General features: G+C 38.9%; 1 protein-coding gene across 3 annotated transcripts in view; it reads left to right on the forward strand.

The window, feature by feature from the left end:
• Window positions 1-25321, forward strand: part of LOC145991051 (hexosaminidase D-like) — a 108145-nt gene that overhangs the window by 64770 nt on the left and 18054 nt on the right. For all 3 annotated transcript variants that reach the window (XM_083126755.1, XM_083126754.1, XM_083126753.1), the window contains exon 2: window positions 23300-23391. The gene's annotated coding sequence lies outside the window, so the exon portion shown is untranslated. The remainder of the gene's footprint in view (window positions 1-23299; window positions 23392-25321) is intronic.

A 25321-nucleotide genomic window follows, 5' to 3' on the forward strand; every position in this document is an offset into this window, starting at 1 on the left:
ATTTTAATGATTTATTAAAATTTCATGTTACAAGTTTTGCCGGTGTTCTTTTTGACATTTTACCATAAATGTGTGCGATCTCCTCCTCTCTGACGCTCGCCTATGACTTACATTTCTACACACTAAGTTTGAAAACTATCCTTCGGACACCTATAACTTGTTAGTTTCGTCAATTTTTGACATTCGTACTTACCTATCTGCTTCGCGGAACATTCCGTGAATGGTTTTCGGGGCTATCCATCCCGGAATCGGTGGGAAATTTAAATTAAAAAATTATTTTCGTTTGACATTTTTGAGTCCAAATTTCCCACCGATTCCTGGCTCCGCCCCTGGGGTAATTGACCTACCGCCCCAAACTGCTAACGCGGCCCCGCCTCCGCTCCGCTCCGGCTCCCTGTTAGAGGCATGTTAGAAATTGGCCTCACCTGCCCCCAAATAATCCCCAAACGGTACTTATCTGATATTCCCCGGACAGATTTCTTCATTTTTACAGAAGAAACTACTTACGGTAATAAGTTCCTGTAGCATTGTCTAACATCTGGAAGGTGTTTTGTGTGATGTGGGAATGTTTCAAGGCGGAAATTCATGTTCTTTGTTGAAAATTAATTCTCCGAACCATTGACGTGTGGTAAGGTTAGTTTCGGTTAGGTTAGGCAAACATAGTTAAAATTTCGTGTCGTGGTAGTATCAGGATCTAGAAATTGCAAAATAATTGCGAACCATTGACACTAGCCCCACGAACCATTGACATGTGGTTAGGTGACGCAAACATAGTTAAAATTATCTGAAAAATTGCAATTACTTTGATCAAAAAAATGCGAATACACCTTAAAGAATGTTCCGCGAAGCAGATAGGCAAGTACAAATGTCAATAATTGACAAAACGAAGAAGTTATAGGTGTCCGGGGAATATCAGATTTTTACCGATAGTAAACTAGTACCTATTTTTCAAGAGAAATATCTCTCAGACACACAATTGCTATTGCTTTCATTTGCTTGCCCTACGACAACTGGATGCTGCATACGTTTGATGACGTAAGCCCCTGTCAGTGTTTCAAACCCATTTTTTTTTACTATGCTTGCCTAACGTAACCAAACCTAACCTAACCTTATCGGAAATGGTTCGTGGTGCTATCGGTCAGCTACCGTGCATAATGGTTCGTGTGGCTATTGGTCAGCTACCGTGCATAATGGTTCGTGGGGCAATCCATCAGCTATCCGTGCATAATGTATAATTCCACCGGTGACTAACATGATAGTAGGTATTTTTCGGTGAAGAAGGTTGAAACACTGCATACCCACAACATGAGTCAAGATGTGGCCGCCATATTGTGTTTTCCGGAAGCGAAGAAAGGAATAAAAAAAGCACTCAAAATGTGAAAAATTGTGTTTGTTTTCTTGTAAAAAGCATAATGGCACCTTGAACTATGTTCTGCAATACACAATTGGTAAGTACGAACCATGTGAAACACAAAATATGCTATATTAATGTGTCTTCGATCTATGAAACTGGTACGGTAATAGTTTAATATCCTTCGGACACCTATACTTGACGAAACTAATAAGCACCCATGACACGTCACGTTTGTATTTTTGGTTGGAAACACAGAAGGTTGCAACACTGCATCCCAATGAACGTCAACAAAACACAAGCACAATCTACCAAGGTATACGTGCCAAAGGCTATTGTCCATCGGAGAATTAATTTTCAACAAAAAACATGAATTTTCCCTATGATACATTCCTAGATCACAGAAAACACCTTCCAGATGTTAGACAGTGCTACAGGAACTTATTGCTGTAAGTAGTTGCTTGTGCAAAAATAAAAAATATCTGTTCGGGGAATAGTAAATTAGTACTGAGGCCTCCTAATAACGAATTTGAAGTTAAAATTGGGGGGTCACTTGTAGAAATTGCAAAATAAACTAAATTGGGTGGTTCGTGATCGGAACAGACTTGCATGATTGCTCATTATTTACCAGAAGATTTTGTGTTTCCAATACTTATAAAACGAAATATACATTCCTGACATTGCTATGGCACCAAATTTTAACTATGCTTGCCTCACCTAACCTTACCGTGAATGGTTCGTAGGGCTATCCGTGCATGGTTTTAGAGCCCCAAATTTTAACTATGTTGGCCTATCCTAACCTTACCGAGAATGGTCAGTGGATCTATCCGTGAATGGTTTTCCGCTAATTGTGATAACGAATCGATAAAAAATCTTATTTACGTAGCACTTTAACGGCAAACTTCTATATCAAAGACGCCACCTGTAATCAACTTTTTTACTGTTCTCTTCCGCCATTCTTACATGCCATGCTCTCCAAGTATGAAATCAACAGTGGCAACGCTGTAGACAACGTAACTAATTGCGAACGTCAATTGTTCATATCAACAAATATGGTTTCCATACTTGTATACGGAGAATCATTGCGAGAACAGAAAAGCTTATTTGACAACTTCTACACGTTAATGAACAATTTCTGCACCTCACCCCCAACATGTTAACCTCAGATAAATCAACGTGACTAATTATTTCGTGAGTATAAGCAGTAGCATAGATATTACAAAAGGGTCCGGTATTGTAAATTCTTGCCGAGAACATTTGGGGATCTTAATTTTTATGCTAAGGGAACTAAACCTGACCCACCTAACCTAACCACGAAAGCATTTAGGGTTATTAAAAGGGCTCGAAAAATCCCGGTCGCCATGGGGACTAAAAATTTCAGCCTGGTGACTGTGATCTTATGCTGTAATATGTACGAAATTTTGATGATTCTAAGTTCAAATTGCAGTACAGCGTAAGTTAGCAAATGATTTTTTTTTTTTTTTTTAATCAACGTTGTGAACATTCCAGTGTGTCAGTAATAATTCCTTAGTCTTTGTCCCCCAACACCCCATTTCCTGTTTTCTCGAATGATTTAGCAATGTTTTGAATACCGTGATGCTCAGCTTCTTATAGAGTGTTTCAAAAGTTGCACAACCCAAACCTTGAAAATGTATATCATGAAAACTGTAAGAGATATTTACACCGGGTTTTCTGCATTATAAAGCCTCATCAATGGAGATATTTTTCAATGCTTAAAATTATCAGTTTTATCCATACAGAAAATTTAGATAAATTAAGAACCGGCGGAACTTAAAATTTTTCCAGAAATGCACTTTTGAATGAGAAAAATACGTAAAAAATTATCGCTGGGTCATAATCAGATGAATGATGCCATGTCAATCTGTCATTTGCGACCAATATTGGTCATGTGCAACATTTGGTGGATTTTTTATTGCCGATTTTATGGGTTGAGTGAAAAAGTGCCATTTTTGGGACACATATGGCAATGCTAGCAGGTCGAAATATTGTCAACAGACGCATACCACATGTGCCTAAGTATTGGCTATACATTTACGTGAAAAATCATAAACCAAGTTTTTGTGCCGAAATTGGACTCTACAGACAATCCTAGTCTGCCTCTGGTTACACTGAATTCTCTTCGCTCACTTTCAACGCTACTATGCCTGTTCTTTTAATTGATTCACTATGGCGTATTTATTGGAGCAGTGCGTGTGCATTGCTGAAGATTATTTTACTACTCATTCTTACACTCATGTGCAAGAGGTTTTCCAAGAAAAATCCTGATAGGTTTGGAGTGAAGGACATGGTAATGTGGATTAATAAACGTTGCACAAGATAAAAACCAGACGGTTAACAATTAACATATTTAATAGAAACTGGACATTATGTCCGAAACATTCAAATACATTGAACCATGAAATAGCAAGAATTACACACAGAATACATCTGCTTATGATTTATCTTCTTCTGGCCGTGAAGACCAAGCCTTGTAGCCATACGCTTAATACCTGGACCGTATCATCCCTCCAGGTGTCCCATTAAAAAAAAAAAATCAGGTATGCTGATGTCCGTATCGATCTGGTGGGCAGCGAACCCTGGTAGACCTTCTCGGAGACGAGTGAGGTGTGCTAGGACCTGGTCCTGGGTATCCGGCTCTGCCTGGGGTAGGTTCTGGTACTGTTCCACCGGGGTTTGTTGAATTTCTATTTGGTATTGTAACGTTGAAGTCATCGCCATCTGCAGTGTCACGTGAAACACGTCTCTTCAACCACCTGGGATGTACCACTCGTTTGATTCCATCTTCCAACATTATCTCGTAGAGGATGCTATCCCCAATTCGATGAATGACAACTCCTGGGATGTAATTTGGAGTACCGTGCTTAGGTGATTGAACCCAAACTGCTGAGTTGATGGCGAAAGTACCATATTTCGACGAAGAGTCGTTCCGAAACTTTGCTGACTTCCTCGACTTGAACGGAGATTCACTCGACAGAGGCACATTGTTTGGTTCCCACCAAAATCTGGGTCGGTGTTTCAAGACCGAAAGTGCTGGTAGGCTTCCTTTTCTACCCAGTTGCGTGTTCTGAAGGATGAAAAGAAGGTTGGTGATCCCCATATCAAGTTCAAGCGTGCTCAGATTGGGTTTGTCAGTTATAAGCTTGACAAGAGCGGTTTTGACAGTACGAACGTATCGTTCGGCTAAGCCGTTGCTAGGGCTGTGATAAGGTGGTGAAGTAACATGTTTGATACCATTCTTAAGACAGAAGTTACGAAATTCGAGAGAAGTGAACGTTGGGCCGTTGTCGGATACGATAGTATTTGGTATCCCTAGCGTGGTGCAAGATTGCATAAGCCAGCGGATCGTTTCCTTTGTGTCCAATGTGTGTACAGGCCATACTTCTGTCCACTTGCTGAAGGCGTCTACTATCAGTAGGAACTTGCGCCCTGCAAAGAAAAAGTGGTCTATATGCCATCTCTCGTTCACGTACGAAGCGAGAGGCCATGAAGAATCGGGTCCGTTGCAGACCTTAGGAGCATTAGCTCGGCATGTATTGCAGCTCGCTACAAAATCCGTAATCTCTGCTGACATGCCTGGCCACCAAAATCTGGATAGACACAACTCTTTCATACGAGTTGAACCTATGTGTCCATCGTGTAAAGCTCTAAGAACTTCATTCCGTTTAACTGTGGGAATGATAAGTCTACCCGACCACATGAGCGTTCCCTGCTCGTACGTAAGGTGAGCTCTTCTTTTGAAGAAAGGTGCGAGCTTCTTCCGTTCGGTAGACGTGTCGTGTTGATCTGGCCAACCATTTACTACACAGGAGACAACTAATGAGAGCAGTGGGTCTTCTGAAGTGGTGTTCTGTATTGCATCTCGAGAAAGAGGAGTTACAGCATCTTCAATGGACCCGAAATATGCATGAAGTTCTTCTTCTCCAGCTGGTATTGTGTCACGTGTTTGCGTAGGCAACCTGGTTAGCATGTCAGCTACTTCTACCTTGCTGGAATGAATTATATTATATCGGTATGAAGATAAAAGTAGAGCCCATCTCATCAATCTATTGGATGAATGTTTTGAAATGGCTCGATCCGGAGAAAATATAAACTTTACAGCACGTGCGTCTGTAACAATCTTGAACTTGGATCCAAGTAAAAATTTGTGAAATCGCTTGATACCGTGAACTATGGCTAGAGCTTCTCTCTCTACCTGGGAGTATCTCCGCTCCGTCTCACTGAAGGTGGTAGAAGAGCAGGCGATGGTCTGAAGACCGCTATCAACTCGATGACACAATTGCGTGCCACAGCCGAAAGGAGATCCATCAGTGATAAGTACAACTGGCTTTGTTGGGTCGAAAGTACAATAGGATTTACCTGTCGAAGTTCCGCCATGATGCTGTCGAACTCGTGTTGACAGTTATCGTCCCAGTTCCAAGAGACGATTTTCTTGAGTAAAGAAAGCAAAAAGTGAAGTTTCGAAGCTAAGTTGGGTACAAACTTTCGATGAAAGTTGATCATCCCGATGAAAGAACGTAATTGTGATTTGTCTTGAGGTGGTGGAGAATTTAGGACGGCCTCCAAGTTCTTGTCTGACGGCCGTATACCAGTGACGTCAATCTTGTATCCTAGGTATTTGATAGATGAGGTTAGGAATTGGCTTTTGCTGGCGCTCGCTTTGACATTGTGTTTGGCCAGACGATTCAGGACATCACACGTGCGTGTGAAGCATTCTTGCAATGTTTCATCTCCGATGATGACATCATCAAAGTAGAAGGAAACTCCGGGAATGTCATCTAGTATCTTTGCTAGGACCATTTGAAACAGATCTCCACTTATGTTTATGCCAAAAGGTAGTCTGTGAGGTTTATATAATCCCCAAGGTGTGTTGACGACAGTGATGCATTTTGCAGCTTCAGAAAGTTCCAACTGTCCGTAAGCCATTTGAAGGTCAATTACCGTAAAGTATTTACACCTGGCCAACTTAGAGAAAATATCCTCGACTCTAGCAATGGCAAACTTGACATTTTCAGTCATTTTATTCACCGTTCCTGAGAAGTCAGTGCAGAGACGAAGTGAGCCATCTTTCTTGGTAACAACAACCAGTGGTGAGGCCCAATTAGAATATTCGACCAGTTCCCATAACCATCTACTTTCGCTAGATTTTGAATAGCATCCTGAACACGGTCTCGAATACCGTAACGAACTTTGTAATGTCTACGAAATATCGGTGCAGAGTTGGATGTCAGTGGTATATCGACCAAATAAGGTGTAACGAGCTTGGACAAATCACCATCAAAGATTTTCTCGTATCTAGAAGAAATTTCTCGCCTTAGGTCGTCGGCACCAGCGCTAGTAATAGTACCTTGTACTGTGTTAGTTGAAAGAATACTGGCTGTAACTATTAATCGCCTCCAAGATGGTTGAATAATGTCCAACCACGTACGACCGATCAATGGATATAAAAGTTTCTCCTGGCAGAGAAAGACAGGTAAAGTATAATCCTTATTGTCTATGTACAGTTTGACGGATGTTTGTGCTGTAACACGTACATATCCTTCGTTTACACCTCGTAATTGTAGGCTGGAATTAGATTTAACATAGTGTGGAAACAACTGGTCAAAATACTTCTCGTTGAAAAGAGTAACAGCAGACCCAGTATCTACTTCACATTTAACAATACACTTATTGATTTCGAGATTTATTATGAAGCTATCCGAACTGAATTGTTGCTCCAAAATGTGTTTAGTAGAAGTAACCAGTGTGGAATGATGACAGTGCATCAGTGTTGAGATGGTTGAAGCTGAACGTAGACAACTCATCGAATGTAGTGCTCCGTGAGGTTGAACTGGACGTTCTATTCCCGGCTCTATCTTTCTGCTTCTTTCTGCATCATATATTCCAATGGCCTTGTCGTTTGCAGTAGCTACAGATTGCGTTTCTTGCCGGGCATAGACCTTGTGGGTGATTCTTTGTGCAGTTGCCACACTGGGAGTGAGGATTTTGCTTGGTAGCAGTTGAGTTCTGAGGTTGATTGTAGCTCTTCTGCCTCGTTTCGCCAGAGCGTGAACTCGTTTAAGGGCCTGTGTGGCGATCTGGATTCATCCGCGTCAAATTTCTTGAGCTGGTGGCAAAAGTCACAGAATCTGCATTGTACTTATTCGAGAATAATTTAACTTCTCGTTCTAATAACTCACAATGCAAAGCAATTTCTTGACATTTAGCAAAGGAAAGATCACTTTCAGACAATAATCTTTTCCGAGTAGAATCTGAAAGTATACCAACGATGAATTGTTCAACAAGTGCCTCATCTAAATACTGCTCATACACACATTTGGCTGCTTGTTGTTTGATTCTCAATACGAATTGAGTAACTGATTCTCCTTGGGACTGAATACATTTTCGAAAATTGAAACTCTCTGTAAACTTGTTGGTTTTGGGCCTGAAGTGCTGAACCATTTTGTCGTGAATGACAGCATATGTTAGATTACATGGCATTTCAGGAGCCGTAATATTGCGAAGTATTTGGAAAGCCTTAGGACCAATGACTGCTAATAAAACTGCTGCTTTTCTTTCATTTGCCACATTCTGGGCAAGACAGAGTTCATCAAAATGCATGAAATAACTCTCGATATCTTCATTTTCTTCAGCAAATTCGCTGAATGTAATGTTGAGAGCCATGTTATCGAAACTTCAAATTACATTAACTGATAGAAATCACTGGCATGTATGAAAGTTACGATGTGTAACTGAAACTTGCATGTAGAAAATTAGCAAACTTAAACGTTACATGTAAGACCATCTTGTTGATTTGCTACATGAAATCTTACTTGTTATAATCCCGTGCCGATAAAGTCATAAAGTCATCCTGACGATACGATTAGAATCCTTCAAATTTTCTATTCACTGTCTGCAGCGCCAAGTTGATAGGTTCGGAGTGAAGGACATGGTAATGTGGATTAATATACGTTGCACAAGATAAAAACCAGACGGTTAACAGTTAACCTGCTTCTGCTGTACCTCACAAAGCAACTGTTTTACGACTAGTCAAACACCAACAAATGATCCCACACATTGTTAAGAGTTGGTATTATTATTGAAGATTAGGCACACACAGAAGATGTACTACGTAGACATTTTCAGCAAAAAATGCAGGTTCGACCAGGACTTGAGCATGGGTCTCTGTTATACCGTGTCATTGCTCTAACCACTGAGCTACTGAGCCGGCCTGGCTTAGCCTGATTTTTCGCTATCCCTGTTTTACCTGTGTGGAATCGTCTCTGCCAGTGCTACCCCAACGGGATCTGTTGCCTTTGAACATTGCCTGGTTCCTCCCAGCGTAGAGATATTAAAGCATTTTTGGCTGAAAATTTCTTCGTATTACATTTCCTGTGTGTGCCTGATCTTCAATAATTAACATCTCTACGCTGGGAGGAACCAGGCAACGTCGAAGTCTACTACTGTATTTCAAATGCAACAGATCCCATTGCGGTAGCACTGGCAGAGAAGATTCCAAGCAGGTAAAACAGTGACAGCAAAAAATCAGGCGAAGCTAGACCGGCTGAGTAGCTCAGTGGTTAGAGCAATGGTACGGTATATCAGAGACCCGTGTTCGAGTCCTGGTCGAACCTGCATTTTTCGCTGAAAATTTCTACGTTGGTACAACCTTGGTGACAATGAAGTTCGACCAGAAACGAATACGTGATTAAATGCACAGATGCATAGGCGGTGGAATGGGTGACCCGCAGAAGTGACGCATGTGTGTAAGAGGAGGCGTGTGAGCAGGCAAGAATCGTGATCCCAGTATGTTGCACCCAAGGTCACGTAAAGAACGAAAACGGGGAACTATATGCGTGACATTGAACTTCGACCAGGCACCAGACCCATACGGAAAATTCCAGATAGTGGCGCATTCGACGGAAGCATGACGTCACGGACACGATAAGGGAGTCTGCCATATATAAGCACGTGCTGTGCACCGAGGAACCGCAGTGCATCGTCACCATGGCCAGGGGCAAACCTATTGACAACACCGTGAGGAGAAGAGTGGTGGAGTTGCAACGGGATGGACTCAGTGAATGGGAAATAGGGCGCCAACTGAACTTACCCAAGTCAACCGTCCACTGCATCATCAAACACCACCAAAATACGGGTACTACAGAGCCAGGTAAGCCCCCCGGTCGAAAACGCCTGCTGAGCGTGCGTGACCTACGGATATTTAGGCGCTATATCCAGACCAACAATCATGTTTCTGTGGCCGAATTACGACCATGGACTCGAGAACGCTTTCACATTGAAGTGTCAACCAGAACCATTCGCCGTTACCTACAGCGATGCGGTTACGGAGTGTACAAGGCGAAACGTAAACCCTTCCTTTCCATGTTGAACAAAGGCAATCCACTACGGTGGGCACGAATGTACCGGGGATGGACATTTCGGCAGTGGAACAGGGTTTTGTGGACGGACAAATCCATTTTCAATGTTGTGTACGGGAAAATACGGAAAACAGTCATTTGTCGGAAGGAGGAACAGAATGAAGCAAAATGTTATGCACGTCGGGTACAGAAACCTGCGTCAGTGATGGTATGGGGATGTACGACGGCATCTGGGGTTGGCCCACTACACGTCTGTGAGGGCATTGTGAATGCACACGCCTATACATGCATACTGGAGCGGCATCTTCCCACAGTGTGCAGGCACCTGTTCCACAGGCGGTGTCTCATCTTTCAACACGACAATGCCAGGCCTCATACAGCGCGGCTGACAAGAGAATGGTTGACTCGCCATCACCTGCGAACTCTGCCACGGCCACCATCGAGTCCCGACCTCTCGCCCATTGAGAATGTGTGGCGTGTTCTTAAGCGACGTGTGCAACAGAGGGGACCCACGACAGTGGCTGCTCTTATCGCCTGCCTGCAGGAGGAATGGCACCGCATCGATGTGGAATACCTTGAACGACTCGTCCGCAGCATTTGCCACAGTTATTCGCCGACGGGGCGGCGTCACACCATGGTAAACAGGATCCCCTCTATCAGTGGTCGAACTTCAATGTCACGTGTAGATGGACGAAAATGTTTTATTTTGTGTGGACACCATACATTGCTGCGTTGCAGCTGAAATTTGTTTTCCTTTGTTCCATGTAGCCTGCTGAATAAAATATGTTCAGCACATGCATGTGTTCTCCTTCTTTCACAACGCACTCCTATATTTGTGACTGGTCGAACTTCATTGTCACTAAGGTTGTATATATTGTTGAAAATCAATTCTCAGATGTTTTCAGCAAATTAACAATATTTTTTAAAAAAAATTAATTGCTTTTATTTGGATACATGCTAACATAAATTTATTAACCCAGTGATAGCATACATGATTAGTTTAGTGCAGAAAACCTGGTGTAAATACTTCTTACGGTTTTCATGATATACATTTTCAAAGTTTGGGTTGTGCGACTTTTGAAACGCTCTGTAGTATGCACAATTGCTAGTAGGTAGTTTCCTGGCACCTGATTTTCAGAACTGGCACCTAGCTTTGAAGAAAGTTTTTCGAGTACTGGTTATTAAAATACTAAGAGAACTAAACCTGACCCGCTTGACCTCACTATGAAAGCATGCATTGAACAAAATCTTCAACATTTTGATAGTAAACGAATGGCTGTTGCAAGTACAGAATTATAAAGAAGTGAAAAACCAGTGTCAAGGAAGCATGCAGTAAGTAACCTCTAAAACTCCGCAGTATGTGTTATCAGATGCAAATCAAAATCGAACCATGTTAAAATTGCATACTTAGCATGATGAAATCTCAATAAAACAAAAGGAACATCTACAACGAACACTGAATCATATTTTTCTTCACTTGCACTTCAGTTTTAGAGTGTGTGCTACTGCATGCATGAAATCCTGCATTCTGTTGCGACCATTGTAAGCAATGCACAAGTTTCGAAGCCTATGTTGTATGTCAGTATAAATTCTCGTAATTTTCTTTGCCACTTGTCCTCTCAAGCTTACAGAATTGCCACTTTGCTGGATGTACCTGATTAGTTTTCGTAGGATGCTTGTATCCTACCAAAAGGGAATACTTGTTGTTCCATCCTCAGATGTTGTTTTGTATGGGGGGGGGGGGGGGGGTTGTAAGTGTTGCCTTGTGAGCGTTCAAGTATGCGGGGAGAAGCATGAATGGACTTCTCCAAATATTTACTTCAGATTGTTTGCATAACAAATGCTTACGATTTAGCAACAAACATGTAGGGTGAGATGACAATATATGTGATTTTCCTGGATGTCTTAAAACTGTTAGTTTTTTTTTCATTATCACAGGCTTTTTCCAGACTCGTAAGCATGCTCTTTCACTGTCATAACCAACAGTTATTTGAGGAAGAAGTCATCCATAATTGGGTGGCTCAAGTTCTGATTGAGCAATTCCAATGTCATCATTATGAATCTACATTTTGTACATGACTCGAATTCTGTTCATATCTATAAGCACATAATGGACATGTTTACGGATTGCTTACTGTATATTTTTTTGTGCTGAACAGTTCTCTCCATCCTGCTTTTGTATGATGACGTGGGTAGGTTAGGTTTGGTGCTATTAGCAGTATAATTATTATATTATGTGCTTATGGTGTCTCCATTATATGCTTTGAGTAAGTTAGGAATGTTAAGTTTCATTGCCTTAGTCTTTCCACATGACTGTTATTTCCAACAAGTTCTTTATCAACCACGAATTTTGTCTGGGGGGGGCAAGTACCAGGTAAACATACTAATAACAATAAGTATAATAATGTCATCATTTTGAACATTTGCTCCTTTAAACATTTATTTGTGTACCTCAAATGATAACTAATTTGTAGTAACATATTTAATTTTGTTGTTCATATGAAATTGTTCCTTGAAACCGAAGAGTTGGAACATATTAATATTATTTATTGTTACACAAAGACATAAATTGCAAACAATTTTCTTTTGTCGAATTCTTTGCACATATTTTTTGAATAAAATTCGTTTTTACAATGTTCTCAATGGAAACCAAAACTGTCATTACATAAAGGAAACAAAATGAAATTACCAAATGTTTATAAATGTTTGAAGGTTGAAATTTTTTTGCAAAATTTTTCGAACAAAAAATATTTCTTTTTCAACACGGAATCCAAATATGTAAAACGAATGGGTGTGTTCCATTTGAAATTTCACATTTACCCCCTCCCTAAGGGGTGGGTGGTGGTGACGAAATTTTTGCGGCATTGACTTACCCCCTCAATAGTATCAAACTTTTTTTCTGTGCAATTTTTTTGATTGGATGCATTCTGCGTGCTATATTCCATACTATAATTATAAATGGACCACCTGGTGTATATATATACTGGGTGACAATTAATGGACTATATGAAATAAAACAGAAATTAGTGACAAACCATGTAGTACACAAACTGTATTGCACATGTAAACGGCACTACAGACATTCGGATTTAGGTTATGACATGTTCGATATGTCTGCCATCTCTGGCACTGATGTGGGGCAGACGAACAGCAAAATCCTGCATGACCCGCTGAAGTGTCGAAACATCGATGCTGTCGATGACCTCCTGAATGGCAGTTTTCAGCTCGGCAATGGTTTTGGGGTTATTTCTGTACACCTTGTCCTTAACATAGACCCACAAAAATGAGTCACATGTGTTCAGATCCGGGGAATATGGCGGCCAAGCGAGTCCCCTTCCAGTGGCCTCTGGGTACCCCAGAGCCAGAATGCGGTCCCCAAAATACTCCTCCAGGACATCAAACACTCTCGTGGTCCGATGGGGTCGAGCTCCATCTTGCATGAACCACATCACAAACACTACCTGTTCTCTCAAACTTGCGAATCAAATTCTTGATTGTTAGCACACTTGGACCGGTTGTCTTTAACTTGTACTCGGTCGCAAACTTCCTTTGCACCGCAATCGGACTGTTATTGCTTGCATAATAGGCCTTCACAAGTGATATACGCTCCTGCATGCTGTACCGTGACATTTTCACTTGCAAATGGCCGACATCAACACGTTGCATGCGCATATGAATTCCCATCATGCTCTGTGGCCAGCTACGCAGTTTGGAAGTCATCACGCGAACCGTTCAGAAATTATGACGGTTTTATTTTTTTATAGTTCATTAATTGTCACCCTGTATATATATAAACTTTCAACAGAGAGCAGTGACATAAGCATGGCTGCATGTGAAACTTACTTGTCACATTTCCGTAACTTTAGAAGTTGAAAAAAATTCTATAAACTTAACACTTACTTCCACACTCATTTCGAGTACTAGAAGTCATTACACATTCAAACCATTGACCATTTATTTATTTTTAATGCAAAGAACCATCACATCAGATAGAGCATGTATAATTGTGTATAATGTAGGTTACATTTCTACCTATTTCTTATTTAAGAATTGTACATGATGGTACAGTCATGGACACTGCCAGCTTGTAATGAATACACTGACATTCAATGTATTCATTACAAGCCGGCAGTGTCCGTGACTACATTTTGGCGTGGGTAAAAGCATGGCATATGTATAGTCATTGCAAAAACAACAAAGGTTCTTTAATCCTTACTTGCACATTCTATGCATTTTCTGTAAACTGAAACACATATTCCTTTTTGGCAGATTCGAAGGAACAAAAAGTTCATCTGTCTATAATTTTTTTTCAACTTTCTCACTTTCTCACAGTTAAAAAATATATAATAGTGCATCCATTTTTTAATTTTTTTTATGCACATCACCTCCACAATGGTCGAGATCGAGTATGTGTGGGCCCTATCCCAACATCTCCTAGAATGCTATATGCACTGTTTCTTTATGGCTAAATTTCTTTAAGTTGTTCATTTATTAATTACAATTATGAATACATTAGGCAAATTACAAAAATTGGAAATTGAAGCCCGATTCTTTAATGAAGGGTTTAGTCTAAGGCTTGCATTTTTTTTTCATGTATAGATAGATATACCTGCAGGGTGTCTGCAAATAAAGTATCAGTGCCAGTGTTTGGAAGTAACAGTTACTTTTTTACCAAGAAGTAACGTTTTAACAGTTACTTTTTTTTACCAAGAAGTAACGTTTTAACAGTTACTTTTAAAGTTACTTTGCGACATTTAAATTGCTATGTAAGTGTCGTAAACTATTGGCTATTTAGGACTTAAATTGAGCCGGAATTCAGTTTCTGCTTCGATATGAAAGCCCATCCTTTGATTCTTACGAACAATAGATGAAGAAGATAGGATAAAGTTGTTGTACTAGATATGTTTCCTCTGGGTGGGCAGTTGATAGGCTCCAGCCAGGTTCCAGGAATTTCAAGGTTTATCGTATGTTTCATCTTTCGTTTAGTAGATCTGAATTCCAAAGCGATATACACACGTCCGAAGAGTGGTGAATTTCCCAGAAGCAGGAAGATAAGCTTCTAGGAGGAGAATTCCTTCCTATTGCTGACAGTTTGCCATTGGCAGTTATGTGCTATGAAGTGTCTCTTGTTTCTGTAGTTTGTTCCTCTGTGATCTTATAACTTCTGCCTTCTGTAAGCAACATCCGATTGTTTGCTTTCTTTGCTATAATATTGGATTAAAATGAAAAGGGACGCACTGCAATATTTCAGTGTTTTTTCGAAAGAATTAAATGGTACTAGTACTATGAACAAAACAAAAAAGACTAGAACTATCAAGTGTGCATATAAATCGAAAACAATGTAATTGTTTCCACATGATTTCATTTATCTCAGTTCCTAATAATTTAAAAATGGAAGTAAAAATTTTCCAGTTAGAATTTGCTCATTTACGATTATTCAGCACTTCTGGAAATTTTGAAAAATCTTATATATTTTGGTAAGTATTATTCGATTAAGATGTAAATGAGAACCCATCTTCTTGAAATGGCAGATTTGACAGATCTCACCATTATTATTGATACAACAGTGAATTGCAACACTCAAGTGGCAAACGGACAAATCAGGAAGACCCTAGCCATCATTCTTGCTTGTTTATGTAATCGTCTCAGAGAGAACTGAAGGAGTAAGTTTGAAATGCCATTTTCACCTTCGTTGATAAAGCACAATTATAAGCTACTACATTATCATTTTTATCATTTTCTTGTTCATAAACACCTAAAATTGTACAACAAATTTATTTCTCTCTGACACACCCTCTATGCGCAACAGACCTCCCTTGTTAGAATATATTCTACGTGAGTGATCTCTTTCTCTCTAAACACACAAACACACCCTATACCAGCATATACAGTGGAACTCTGTAACTTTGTAAGTGGATAATGTTTTGAAGCTCATACATAGGATGACCTGACATACATTCAAAAAAGAGGACAGAGCATGGCGAAAAAGGAGGACAAAGTCATAAAAAAGGACACCGCAAGAAATGGCACCACATTTGCCATTACTCACAATTTAAGCAATATTAAAAAATCTTGCCAACGCCTTGCTCACAGATACTTTTCAAGTGATCTCTTTCAATAACTTCTTCAAAGCAAAGAAAGCAATCTCCTAATCTGTTATTTAACAAATGACAAAGAATATCTACAATTTGAAGCACATAATTTTACTCCTTTTCTAATTCTTGGATATTAGAATGAAATATCCCCACAAGTGAATGCAAACGTAACAAGTAAGATTTATTTTAACTTATTTCCAAAAACCGAATTAAAATTTTAAGTAGTTTAGATTGTTTCAAGAAATATGATTTTAATGCCAGGAACATTTCTAGCACTCTTTCAACAGCAGGGGAATGTAACAGCCACCATTCGTTTCTTCCATCCTTTTAAAAGCCGGATATTTTCTTGCAAGATCATTGTTGAATTTACATTTTCACTTCGTTATTTCATGAAAGTAAATATTACTTAATAATCAAAGTTCTCACCACGTGTTTCTGTATCGCATATGTATAACTCGAAAAGAAATTGGCCGATCTCCGTGGTGGAGTGGTTAACACACCGTGCCACAACGCCAGGGGTCCCGGATTCTAATCCCGGGCAGGGTATGAGTGTTCCTTCATCAAAATCATCATATCATCGCTCATACCCATCTCCGCGATTAGCCAAAAGTGGCAGAAAAGCGAAGTAAAATAAACCAAATCAATCAATCGAAAAGGAACTGCACAGACTCAGTCGTTAGGGTGTCTGACTACCATGCGAGAGAGGTTCGATCCCCGGCGGAGGAGATCCGGGATTTTTTCTACCTGTTCAAGCAGCTCCGACGCTCACCCAGCATCGTATAAAGTGGATACCTGGAGGAAACTCTGAGGAGGTAAAGGTGGCCAGAGGCTTGGTGCTGATCACATCACCCTCACCTTCGGCCGCGATCAAGGAAGTGTGGAGCCCTAACTCCACACCCCCTATACGTCTTCATGGCGTGGTGCAAAGCACAGGGGAGCACTTTACTTTTACAGACTACGTGCATTCCTGCAGTCTCAAAGGGTGATGCAATGAGTTAGAATAATACTAATGACTAGGGTGTGGAATTTTGCCTATTTTATTTATTTGTAGTAAAACACAGGCTTTAATGTTTAAAGTTCGTTTCATGGTGTTTCTAGTCCGGAAACTAATTTTTATAGTGCCTATAAATGCCTATTTCGAGGGTTAGTACATATTTTGCTTAATCGTGCCAAAAAATTGCTATTCTGCAATTTTTGCATACTTCAGGTTTTTATTACGTCCCTTTGGCTTTCCCTACATTGAAGAAAGCTTTGTTGATGTTATCTGGTATTCGCCAGATTTGAGGCTTTCAATTGGAACACTGTTTACATTTTTTTGTCACATAGATGCAAATTGTTTTGTTTTTTTCATTGTTCAAATCCGCACAGTCGTTAGCACAAGCTCTTTTTTGTGAGAATTACTTTAACTGACGATTTCCCACAAATGTGAATTTCGATCAAACAAAAATAAAAGCATGTCTGAAAACTAAAATTTCCTTACCTTGATTAAAAGCTGAGGCTAAAAAGGGGGCTCAGCACAGGACGGCACAGAATTATAATGGCCATGGGGCCAGTCACCAGGGTATACTATGTAGAAGTGAGGTCGATCAAAAGAGTATTAATAGTTTGTTAATCGTTAGCGAACTTTTATGTATAAACTGAAGTGCTAATACAGTATAAATGTATATTGTAAAGAGAAAATTTAAATAAGTTCACATTCATTACCCATTTTAATATTTTTTAAAATTAAATTTTAGTGTATATTTTTGTGCATTTTTTAGTATATAGTACCTTTTTAAGTGCCTATTTTCATCATTTTTGTGCCTACTTGAGAGGTGTTTAGTGTCTATAAATCTGCACCCTACTAATGACTCAGTCGGGAAAGCAATCGTGTTTGGCTCCCAGAGGTGAGCATTGCTCGAATACTTCACGCACCCCAAGTGATATGATGATCGTTATGTGTGGAAGCATTCTCTATGCAGCACATTTGCTACGATCGATGCTATACTCTTTCTAAGAAAGGAGGACATTTACCGATTTCTAGAAAATCCCCCCGGATGCCGGACAGATGCCTAAGAAGGAGGACATGTCCGGATAAAAGAGGACGTCTGGTCGCCCTACTCATACATAATGTTTTAACACCCCTGAATTAAAACATGAGGCCAGTTGGAAGGTGGTATTTTTTGTTATTTTTCGGTTTCAGTATACTTTCTCAAGTAGCATTAGCGAACAAATATAATTAGTAAAATACAGAAGAATCTATATTGAATTCATTCTCTTTTTCAATTCCAAAACAAAAATGAATTATGAAATTATGTACACAGTAATGGGTCTCAGAGATATTGTTGTGTTTATTGCTATCGCCTTGTATTCAATAGGTTTTCTGGTGCGAGTGTGAAATGTCACTTTAACCTGTAGTCCTAGTCACAGTAGCTGTTCTGATCATAAAGTGGCCTCGAACTTTCTTTTGTCAGGATACAAACTTAAATTAGCAATTTTTCGTCAACTATTGAAGAAATGATGTCCCATATTTAAAAAAAGTGTTTTGTACAAAGCTTATTTTGAAGTTAAATGACTAGTAAAAAATCTGGTTCGATCCCCTAAAATTGCCAAGCTAGCACCCTGCATCCCTTTAGCGGACCCAAAGACACACACACGTGAGCAGCGAATGAGATAAACCGGTATGTTAGATGGTATAAAATCATGCTATTTCTATACAGTTTCTAGAATCCCCCCACCCCTCTCCAATGGACATTCCTTAAGTACAACAACGATAATAAATATAAATTTTACTGTATTTAAATATAAATGTAGAGACACAATAGATTAGTCAACCTCCGTGGCTGAGTGATTAGCACAACGCACTATATGCCAGAATTCCCGCATTTTAATTCGGTTCGGACATTGATGTTTGTGTTTGTCCCAATGAGAATACAGAAAACAGAGAAAATTGACACACGTGAAAATGGAGAAATGTGAATAATGGGGGATACTACCAAGGGGTATCTTAAAAAAAGTCGTTAGGGGACTGAGTACCATGCGAGAGACCCGTATTCGATACTCGGTGGGGGAGAACCAGGATTTTTTCCACCTGTTGAAGCGGCTCCGGCGTCATATAAAGTGGGTACCTGAAATAAATTCTTGGGGGGTTAATGGCATCCAGGGACATGGTACTGATCACATCACCCCCACCTTTGGCTGTGATCAAGAAGGTGTGAGTAACTGAGTTACTTTTTAAAATGAGTAACTGTAACTGTTACTTTTTTTAAGCAAGTAACTGTAACTAGTTACCATTTTAAAAGTAACTTTCCGAACACTGATCAGTGCTTAGAAATGCAAACCTTTTTTACAGCATAAGCCCAAACATGGCTGTTCATTGAATTTTGACAGTTTTCGGGGTTAAATATCTCAGATGGGTCCTTTTGAAAAATTCTGAAATTTAGCATGAAGGAAGCCCTGCATGAACCTAAGTCACAGTAAAAATCTCAGCTTTTAGATTCAAATCGTTTTGGTTAATATGAGGTAACATACGTGATCTAATTTCTGACATTGCAAAGTAAGGTTAATATATACAATAATGAAGTCTTTTCTTTTTTTTAAGTTTGGGTTAAAAAAGCCTCAGAAAATATAATAATATAAGGTTTTAATACTTGACTTACCAGAAATTGAAATTACAAGGTATGACAATTGAAAATCTGTGAAATCTCATTGCAAAAAGCTTGATTTATTTGGTATCCACATCCAGTTGCTATTGTCAGCTCCAGTTTCATATTCATTCTCTGTCAAATCAGGCAGAATTCTTTGTTCTTTTACTAAATTCCTAAGTTGATATATGGACTTCTTGGGGGATCTTGTGAAAGTTTGTACCACTGCTTCCATCCCTCTTTCGTCTGATACTGATTTCTTCCTCCCACACCGTCCCAGATCACACACAGTTCCTTCCCTCTCAAACTTGTCGCGTAATTGTGACACGTGACGGTGGCGCAGTATCAAATTCTGCCCGCCATCGTCTCTGCCCTTCTTTCATGTTCTCAGATTTCCAAAAAACACTTTAAAATCTACTCCCGTTGCTCAACGGAAAGGTTCCCATCCATCTTGTCAATTACTTGTCAATACTGGCAACTGAACTGAAATTAAAGAAAAACAAATGAATGGCAACAAGCACTAATCATGACAGATCCAGATACAAAAAGTTCCATCAGGTTATCTGTAATACTTTCTCTGTTATTAACATTCAAATAGTGTAAATCCCTTTGTGGGACACACTGCATTTATGACAGTCCTCTCCAGTTAAAAATCCTACAGAACACTCCATTTCCAGCCTCAGATAACAAACATTCACAAGTCACTACTCGAGGCACATTAGGTAATGGAAGAATGGCAGCAGAGATTGTCCATGCACAGATCAATTCCAGGCTTGCCTTACATCATATCGAATTATGTTTCTGAATCTTCTGCTGTGCAGGTTTCATATCTACTTCCAATAATGTATTTTCTTGGGGTAAGGCGGTAGTGGAAAATAAAGGAAACAAAAAAAATATATTCTACCAGCTTTGACACTCCAAAATAAATAGCCTACTTTCAGTGGGGTGCCCAAGGAGGGGTTGGTGGGGGTTATAACCCCCTACCTTTGGCCCAGTATTTCATAAACAATTACGTGAAAGGCAGGATAATATGGCAAAAATAGAGCTATGTACTAAAAAAGTATAAGTAACCCCCCCCCTCCCTTTTTGAAATTCTTGGGCATGCCACTGCCTTGTAGGTAAGGGATCCTCAAAGGCTAAGGGAAGGTACCCTAACAGAAAACAGGCCAACGGCTCTAGAGATGGAAAAGACGGAGAGTCCCAACATCCTAAGAGGTGGAAGAGCCACAACCCCACTGCCTTGTGGTAAGGGTTTTGACCCGAAGGCTATGGGAGCAAACCCAGAAAGAATACCAAAGCACGGGCAGAAGCTTAAAGGAAGCACTCCTCGTGCTGCCCTAGCTACATCGTAGGGCTAATAACCCGCATGAAGTGAAATGATACATATTCAGAGAAACATAGGAATAGAAGCCGAACAGAGTAAACAACGACGACAATGCAAGGTAAAACGGACTATGAGATTTGGAACCTGGAACATCACCTCCCTCTCAGGAAAGGAAGTGGAGATTGTAAAGGAAATGAAGAAATACAAACTAGAAATATTAGGAATTAGTGAAGTCAAAAAGAAAGGATCAGGAGAGGTTGACATGGAAAAAAGATATGTTCTCAGGTATTCAGGAATAGAAAGAAGGAGTAAAGCAAAAGAAGGCGTGGGAATTATTATTAACGAAAGACTGAACAGTAGATTAACTGACTGGAAAGCAGTTAACTCTAGGATAATAAGACTGAACTTGGAATTGGAATTAAACCGTAGGATTGCCATTATACAAGTATATCCTCCTACAGAGAATAAAGACGAACCAGAAAAAGAACTATATTACAACTCCCTCCAACAAACATTAGATGAGGCTAGAAATTCAACGGAAACAGTAATCATAATGGGAGATTGGAATGCTAGAGTGGGAAATGAAATTAGGCGAGGACATGGAAGTTTAGGAAGAAAAGACCCGAAACGGCAATGGAGATAAAGTGCTTGAGTTTTTTATTGATAACGAGCTCCGCATCGGAAACTCCTTCTTCCCTCATAAAAGAATACATCAAATTACCTTTGAAGCAATCAGCAGAGGAGTTCAGAGTACAATAGATTACTGCGTATATACAAAAAACACCCACTATGATGTAATGGATGTAAGAGTTTTTCGCAGCGCTAAACTTAGTACTCAACATAGATTACTAGTAATGATGACCCGATTCAAGCCACTAGCAGCACCAACTAAGATAAACCTTACCAAACTTAAAATATCAACATTAGAGAACAAAAGAAAGGAATTTCAGAGGAAACTGAAAGGAAAACTCAGAGAAAAAGAACAAAACAATAGACAAGAATTTAACGTGGAAAATAAATGGAAAGTAATGAAAGAAAGCCTCAAGAACAGATTCCAACAAGACAATGACAGTAAGCATAAGGCGCGAGTTAACATGAATTGGCTAATATGGAATGTGCCCAAACTAATACAAACACCAGCTCAAAGTCCACACTTAAATCCCATTTTGCATTTATGGGCAATTTTGAAGAGCCGAGTCCATAGAGCAGGCGTCAAGTCCAAACAAGAGTTGGAAACTGTTGTGCAAACCGAGTGGAATAAAAGAAGCTCTGAAACGTGTCGGAAATTGGTTAATTCTATGAAGAACAGGTGTCAAGCAGTAATTAAAGTCGAAGGATACACATCAAAGTATTAGAACTGTCAGTCAATTTGCACTGAATATACTTTTTTCTTTTATATTATTAAGTGTACAAATAGAAAAGTTGTAAAAAAAATGGCATGTTTCTCTTTCAGGTTCATTTAATTTATTGTTGTCATTGGTTATACAGAATTTGGGTAAGATTTTATGTTCCTAATGATATTAGTTATTGAATTGTAAAGAAACAATTTCAAAAGAGTGTATTTCCTTTCAGATATTAAAGCATTTTCTTTGAAAATCCGTGTGTACGAATAAGAATGTTACATACTGTATATCAAATTTGAATTTATATGCTGCTTGCATAGATACGTTATTCTCAAGCACTATAATAAAAATAAGTAACTGAAGTAACACTGCTACCAAAATTATCGAATGACTGGAATCATGATAATATATAACAATCTATTTTCCAGTAAGTACAACTATCATCCCAGGGACTTCTTTGGAATATCCATCTGGTTGTTTTAAGTTTTTTTTTATGCAGAAGTAGTGCCAAAGTAGCGAGTAGCGCACAGGAGAAGCTACATTTTTGAAGAGTAGCTGTAGGGAAGCTACTTTTAAAATGTAGCGTTCTGACACTATCATGTTATCAGTAAAATTATTTACAATTTTAATGATCACTTAGTTTCAAAAATGTGTTCAGTGATGCCTGCCATTTTGTTGTGGTTTTGAGGAAGCTTTCAGAGTGAAGCGACAAGTGACAAGCAACATGCTACATGGGGATTTCACAGTGAAGTGACAAACTATAAGTCTAAAGCAAAACATTAACTGTGAATGTGCGAACATCAGACAGGTGGCATGTGCAGCTTGTCATGTCACATCAGTTAGAAAAGTTGCATTTATTACTGAAGATTCGCTTTGATTGAAAGCTCTGTTATAAAAGCACAATATATGTACACTTTTTAAAGGCATAAAAAGAAGCATTATAGCCATATATGTTTAAGGAGGTTAAGAAACTTGAGATAAATAAATTGTGTGCAGGGGAAAGTGAGAATTTCATATCTACGCTTTCCTAATTTATATGCAAAAATTTCACAATACTCACATGTTTTTACTATGCAGTTCATGTCTTGAAGAAATACAGTTTGTGAATAGCAGTAATTACCTAATGACTGAAGCATAGATAGAAGATATGCATTGAGTTAATATTTTTATATTTTTTTTTATTTGCAGGTTTGATATGAAAGTTTCCATTTGTTGGGTTTGGAATCAATCAATTTCCCAGATTAGGATGGAAATCTTCTCTGCCAAGAGTTACGGTTGAGGTAACCCATATTTCATACAGTATAGTTCAATTATTAGTAGGATTAACTATGGCAAAGTGTGTGTGTTTTTTATCATGATACGAATTAGCATGTTTGCTATTCACATAAGAATTCTTTCGAAAAGTGAACTGTCTAGATAACAAACCAGCATGATTCCATGCACAAAAATCAAGCACTCTGTTGTCTGTACATGTTTTAAATGTCATCAAGGAAGATTTTGTTGTAAATAAAGGAAGGTGCTAGTTAGTTATGCTAATTAGTACATAACTATATCTCGTATGCATGTTATTTTAGATAGACTTGTGCTTGCATGCACAAACATCAGGGGTTAAACAATGTTTTTGAACTGATTGTGTTCAGAGTTATAGCTGCTAGTAACATTACAGAGTTTGAAGAAGGTGCTCATGAAATATAAATTACATATTTGTTTCTTTGTGATTAATCAAAAACAGTGGTGAAGGTTGATATTAAGAAAGCAAACAATATTTCAATACAGTATGTGCCAGGGCTCATACTGGAGTGCATTTGTGCGTAATATACACCCAAATTTGAGAATGTGAGGCACAAAAAGCATACCCTGGGCATCTTGTCATGTTCGCTTTTTTTACTCTTGCGAAGAAAGCCAATTCACGAAAGTTTTATTATTTAAGAATCAATATCATTGTAACTCAAAGATGTCGCGGTAACCTCACATTTTCGGCAGCGAAACAATAGGTCGCACTTTTTTTTGCCTTCTAAGCTGCAACAGAGACTCTAGATGCCCCACACCATTCATTGGGGCAACATTGCAAGTATGAAGGATTTTCCTCGGGAAACATCGCATAGTCCCAGGGGTACCTTTTGAGAATCGATGAAATAGACTAATCATCTTCATAATTATGTAAACACTTAAATGCAAGCTGTACCATTTCTTTCTGCCAGTGGTGTCTCGCTACCTTTGGTTGATCTTTGCTTTTTTTGAACTGAAAGTCTGCAAGAAGCAGATCTTTTCTGGCAACTTTGTGGCCATGTTTCCCTCACAGAATTCACCTTTCACCAATGCTTTGAATGTATTGGTCTTCTGTATAGTGGCTGATAGCAGAGTGAGCTGATGCTTCCAGCAGAGCTGTTGAGTTTCCAGCCATAAATTTCCACTAAATTGATTGCAATGGAAACTAAACAAGACACATATATTAAAAACATTAATGAATATTTTAATTAAGAAATCCGTACTTGCATTGCTTGCATTATATCTTCAACACTGATCAAGAAAAAATGGCAGATTAGGGCAAATAATGATGTTACGAATGATATATCTGAATTTCTCGTTGCATATTTTCTACATAGAGTACATATTTTTGTATTAAATGCAGTGTGTACTACCATTCTCTAAATTGAAGTAAATGTATAGTAGTGAAAAATACCTGATTATGAGGTTTTTAATATTATATAGCGCATTACGGTTTCATTATGTCAAAATTATTTTCTAATACAGTGGAACCTCAATATTTCGTTGTCTGCCAAGCTGAAAAAACTTAAAATGCAGGAAAATGTAAAATCTAGTAAAATGTTATAACATGTTGCTATGTTTGGGGCATCAAGATTTAATGTAAAACTGTGTTCCACTGTGTAGTATTGAGAAATCATTGTTATAAGTAATTACATTTTCACTGTCAGAAACTGAAAAATAGCACTGGAAGGATATGGTCAAGGATGATTATTACTGTTCTTACATATTTTCTACATATTTCAGTGATATTTTTCCCTATATTTATGTACTTATTTTGCATGTTTTGTGTATATAGAAATCTGACTTTATTCATTCAGGGTGGCGACAGACCTGGAAAACCGGGAAAAGTCAGGGAATTTGAGGTGTCAAAAAAGTCAGGGAATTTTGTCTTGATTGACTTCCTTTTTTATTAAGATATCGTTATGGAACTCTGCACGGGAA

The sequence above is a fragment of the Lepisma saccharinum genome, chromosome 8 (assembly GCF_977018435.1).
Source record: "Lepisma saccharinum chromosome 8, izLepSacc3.1, whole genome shotgun sequence".
Classification (NCBI taxonomy): Eukaryota; Metazoa; Arthropoda; class Insecta; order Zygentoma; family Lepismatidae; genus Lepisma; species Lepisma saccharinum.